Below are 6,124 nucleotides of genomic sequence, written 5' to 3'. Positions count from 1 at the left end.
TCTTCAAGAAGTCTATTCTTCTCCTTCTGCTCTTCTACCTCTCTAGGTAGCTCTTCATTAGTGACCATTTTTCTCTCCCCTACTGATTCACCAGTATATAGAGACATACACAGTCCTCCAAGTCTTTAACTTGCTCTGATACCAATCTGATGGGATGGGGTTTGGGATAGACTAGCCTAGTCTATGCTCTTGGATCCTTTCCTTGGATCACCTGGTGTTATCTACACACCCTAGGGTCTCTAGGACTTCCCTATCTTGAGGAATCACCTAACCTTGCCAAATTCACCCACCAATGAGTTGCGATGCTGCTCCTAAAGTCTCACCTACTCATGAGACTCAAAACCCCTTACTATGGCTAATAAGGGCTAGGCTTGTTCCACACCTTCCAAGGTCTTAGCAAGGTTAGGTTAGGTCAATTTCATGGTTCTTCCACCCATTCAAGTGCCCCCAAGAGGTTACAAGCTTCCTACCTCTTACCGATTTCACAATTTTGTCTTTTTGCTTACAAAATAGGGCTACAAGGATTAGGACCAATTAGGCCTCCTACCCGGTCCTTTAGGGCTCCCTCTCACAAATGATACACTAGCTTGTGAAACTTCCCAAAAGACCTGCTATTCATTTGGCAAGGACTCAAAGATTTTCTAGGTTTTAGGCCTCCAAGTGTTCGTACACTTCCCTAGGTGGATTTTAAGGTTTTCAAGGGTTTTTAGGGTCTGCCAGGGTCTCAGTGAATGTTTTGTAGTTTTGCCACCTTTTCTGGATTGGTGGAGGCTCCTCCTTCACACCAATGGTGCTACACTCACCCCTCTACAACTTCCCCAAAGGGTGCACTCTTCTCTGACCAACCTTGTTCTTCAAGACCTCTATAGCTTAACCTCTCCTAGCCGGGCACTGTCCAGTCTCACCTAGGAGTGGGTCTTTACATGGCCTTCCTACATTTTCATGGGCCCTACTTTCATTTTACTATGGTACAAGGTCTCCACTTCCACTCCCCATGGTTTCATGGTGTTTCCACAATGTGGAATGAAGTTATGACTTCATTTGCACAAACCAGTCCAAAACTGGACAGAGAAAAGACAGTTTACAAAGTATTTACAAACACACACAACCTGCAAATAAAAACCTAATATAGTTGCTCACAATGAAAGTATTTACACCATAGAAGTCACTCCACACATTTTTTCATCCAATTCAATCCATTAACTTTCTCGGTAGCTTCATTCAAACTGACTGGTAACCAATTTTCAGTCTTAGTCAGGTCACTTTGCTTGGGCCGTACAATATCTGACATCCATCCCCTTAAATTAGGGTTTGTAAAATCTTATACTACCCATAACTCAGTATGTGTGCCCATATTAGGTTTTTCCATGCCAACATAAGGATTTTGGCCTCCTGGTGGAAAAGTTGCTTGACAACTTTTAAAAGTTGTCATGCAACTTTTTCAACTTTTGAGCAACTTTCCCAAAGTTGCTTTTCTTGACTCCTAGACCCACATTGGGCCAACCTAAGGACACCACCATGCTATAAAGGACCCCTAAACACCTCCAAGGCACATATACCCTCAATTTTCAAGAAATCCTCAATCTTGACTTATAACCCTTAAGACCTCAATTAGGACCCTAACTAGGACCTATGAGCACATGGCTCATTAATTTATTTACAAAGACTTCAAAAGAAGCATAAAACCAACAAAACAAGAAGGAGGGAGAGCTTGGAAGGAAGCTCCTACACCATGATAGAACACTGATTCACCCCCCCCTTCTCAGTGTTCTTTGATTTCAACAATTGGTATAAAAATCTTGATGAAGATCTTGAATTTGACAAGGTGGGAGGTAAATACACCATCACTCCCCCATTGACTGTAAAAGAACTAACTGATGAAATAGTTAATGATGGTAATCTCAAGAATATTAGTGCACACTATGAAAATTTTGATGAGAATAATCAGAGGGAATTTGAGGAAGCTGTTGTGTTGCATTTGCATAACGTCAACAAATCATTAATTGAGTTAGAATGTAGCATTCTAAAATATTTATATTTCTTGATTCTAGAAGGCTAACTGCAAGCCGACTAGATAAGGAAATAAAAGAATGTCAATTGAACAATATTAGTGCACTTGTATTTCACAAGAAGAAGTTGATAGACTCATGGATTTAGCCAACAAGAAAGAATTCTGAAGGAAAAACAAAGTAAACAGGCTTATGGTTGGCAGGGTTGAGGAAGTTAGAAAAGGAGCTGAAGAAATATAGAAAAAGTTCCTAAAGAACAATCGGCTGCCAATAAACCCTAAGTATGATAATTAATCTTTGAAGGAAGACACTTCTCATCCAGAAGATCAAGACAATACAACCCTTGATGCAGAGGACACTCAAAATACTCTGGTTGACCACCTAGAGATGGTAGAAGGGAAAGTTGAAGAGGCCAAAAAGACACCAAAAGATGATACTACACCAAGTGGTGAAACTAGTGCATAGGTTGAAGAAAAAGCAAATGATAAAGAAGAAGTTCATATCGAGTAGGAACTAGAAAAGGATGCAAGTAAAGAGAAATTAGAGAAGGACAAGGTATGAGATAAGGGCAAAGAGAGAAAGTAGAAAACTGATAATGTCCTGGTAATCATGGTAATTGACACACCGAAGGACAAAGGGAAAATGATTTTCTCACAAATCTCCATTAATTTTGATAGACCTCTTGACATTGGACAAATGTCTCCAGCTAAAAAGATGATGGTTGCTGCAATAGTCCAAGCTCAAGCTAGTCAAGACTTGGTTAAATCAGACCGAGGACAAGAAGTTCATTGAGATGTCTGTAAGTGTTCTACAATGGGTGGTACTGAAACTGCAATTAGATACGAATTCTAATCCCTTTGGAAAGATCTTACAGTTGATCAACAATATTAGTACAAATTTTGAGTCATTGGAGAAGGCAACCACCAAGAAAGTATTGGACATATTCAAAGAGGTGCGTATGCAGACTTTCTAGAAGATGATTGAAGATGACAGGGTCGGATTGAACAAAGGACTATATACTAATTATGAGGCATTGACTGAAGGTGGAAAGATATACAAGTCATGCCTTATACTACCCAAATTCACATCAGATATAGACAAGTAGATCAGTGTTTTCCAGGGCTAGCTTTATAGTATTTCTGAGTCGTTTGATTCCAATGTATCCCTTACCTACAGTATAGAAGGTCAAGTGATGGCTCTAGCTAATCAAATCTCAAGCCTAAATTTAGAAAAGGAGATAATTTTGAGGCAGGTTGGTGAAATCCAAAACCTTATCACTCCCCAGATGGACACCACACTGAGCAAAAAAGTTGATTGCATGAAGACAATGGCATAATCAGTTTTGACTGAATTGAAAGATGTGGAGATATATGCTTATATTTTCAGTGCTTTCATCATAGTTTTGGACAACTTGAGGAATGGGTGGGATGCCCACTTAATATTTTTGAAGACCATTTTTGTAGATATCTTCAAGTATATATAGAATATCCGGCATATAGCCTTGTATATAAGTTTTTGGGTTGCACCCCAACTTTGGCATTACTGTCAAAGGGGGAGAGTAGAGTGAAAAATGTATAGAGAATGATACAAGTTTTTGATTTTTTGGTCTAAGGGGGAGCCTTAAATTTTTTGATTTGGTATATAGGTTGACACTTAGTCATTTTTCAAAAGTGTTGCCATCAATGCCAAAGGGGGAGATTGTTGGCAATCGACACTCATCCAATGGATTCTAGTGCACATGAATAATGGATTAGGGTTGTCATTGATGACAACTCTTCATGGAATTCTATCCAGTAGTTATGGATTTTGGTAACCGGTAGAGGAAGTGATCTGATAATCTATCATTGGTATTTCAGGATAAGCAAAGCACCTTTGGTCCAGAATCTTTGGGGTGATTTTGGTGGATAGATTCATGCATGGGATGATAGGGCCGACATGTAGAAATCATTTTGACATTGTTTGGTTGATCCACATATTTATTAGTCATATTCTCTAAGATGGCAACCGATTACACGTTACATTGCATATTATGGTTTGCAACTTGATGAATATTTTATTTTGTCATTGTGGATATATATGACCGATGTAGGAGATCTTTTTGGGGTATGAAATGATTGAGTGGTGATCGAGAAACCTATTTGGCACAATTTCACATGCACGTTCTTGATCCGATAGTTGAATGAGAAACACAACAAGCCAGAGTTGCAGAGGCATTAGAGTCAAACTTTTTGCATTTAACTAGAACTCATCTAGGCATTATTTGATGCTATTTTGGAGTTCAATCATTGTAGTTATCATTGTAGATGATCTATAAGTTAGTGAGACTTTGATATTGTAATTGAACCTTTAGTTCTAGGCAGCGTGCCTGAATGCATGTGCATTCCCTTTATGTAATATTTATGTATTTTGATCACAGTAAATGAATATTGTGAGTTCCAATCCCACAGTGGTTTTTTCCCTTTTCGAGTTTCCACGTAAAAATGCTGGTGTTATGATTTTGTGGTTGATTAACTTGTAGTGTTTCTGCATTTTACTTTCTTACATTTGCTTGTGTGGTCTGAGAATAAGTTTGAAAATTTATTTACCGATAGAACACTCATTCAGCCCCCCCTTAGTGTTCCTTGATTTCAACATTGCTGATATCTTCACCAAGGCAAATAAGTTTTCTTCATCAAAGAATCAACTTGGGTATCATAGATGTTCGTAGTTGTGATTAAGTGAGAGTCTTGGAGTTAATCACCAACTACTCTCACCTACTATGCCTTTGTAGACTATTTTTTCCCTCCGCTATTGTCTCTTCAAATCCTCATGTCTTCTGAAATACGCATATACAACAGATCTAAATATTATATAAATTTTGAGGACAATCTTTTTGCTCATATATTTCCTTGCTAAGTCTGTAACTGCATTAATACTTGTGTTTCTTTTCTTTAAAAAAATCATATATCGTAACATAGTCTTTTCTTGTAGTTGGGGTATGTACAAAAGATTGTAGAAGTTTGTAGAAGACATACAACAACAAATAATAACTAGAATTTGGGTAGTTTTTGTGTGTGCTGAGAAAGATAAAATGATATAAAAAATTTGATAGCTGTTTGTAATAGTAGGGAACTCTGTTTTTGAATATTTGTCAAAAGACAAAAGGAGCAACAACTCAAAATAACGAAGCACGTTATTCTATGATTTTGTAAAATATAAAATTAAAAATCTTTCTCTGGTTGTTTCTAGTCTTATATCTGTAATTATATATCTTTGGTTTTAGTTTTCTTTTCTATATTTTTTCTTCAGTCTCTCATTCCATCACATTTTAAGTATTAAGTCTACAGAATGTTAGTCAACTCCGAGTGTTTAATACTTTTAAGCTTAAAAGTGTATTCTTACTGTGACAACATACATTAAGCTATTAAGCCTAGAAATTGTAGTCAACTTCGAATATTTAATACTTTTAAACCTAAAAATATAAACTTAGTGTATGCAATTTAAGCCGTTCCCTCTTGACCACTTGAAGTTGCACAGGTCAAAGCTCGTCCATCTGCGTAATGGATACACTCTTCCGTATCGAAGCTAGCATAAGAGATTATAAACATATAAATCAAGGAGACGAACCCCATCTCATAGAACAGTCATTGAAAATGTTCCTCATCAAGTATGAACTGTATGACTGGAAGTATGAGAAAGTGCTTGTGAAAGGTGTGGATTAAGGAAAACGATAGTGATGCGGAGGCAGTCAAGGGTCTACTGTTCTATAGATTCTACCACTGCTCTGCTACCATGCAAAATGTCATGCAACTAACGGATATTAAAGTTGAACCCCTTTTAGAATTGGTAGCCGCCGAACCATTTGATTTGTTTGCATGGGTATATGAACAGGAGAATGGCTTGCAATTTAAACCAGGTTTATAAAAATGTACACGGGTTCATTGAACGCCTCTCTGCTTAAAAAAATTCAGCCGAATCAGAAGTGTCAAATACATTATCTGCTATAATATGTCTTCCTCCATACGTAGAAATTTATATTCAATTTTACATATACTCAACTTTCCCTATCACAAACTCAACATCCCATAGCGAAACAATATCATATCATCATATTCAAAAGAAGTATTAACTGTAAC

This window comes from Cryptomeria japonica, chromosome 4, assembly GCF_030272615.1.
Source record: "Cryptomeria japonica chromosome 4, Sugi_1.0, whole genome shotgun sequence".
In the NCBI taxonomy this organism is placed as follows: Eukaryota; Viridiplantae; Streptophyta; class Pinopsida; order Cupressales; family Cupressaceae; genus Cryptomeria; species Cryptomeria japonica.
The sequence above is the reverse complement of the archived record's forward strand: the minus strand, read 5'-3'. Positions refer to the sequence as shown.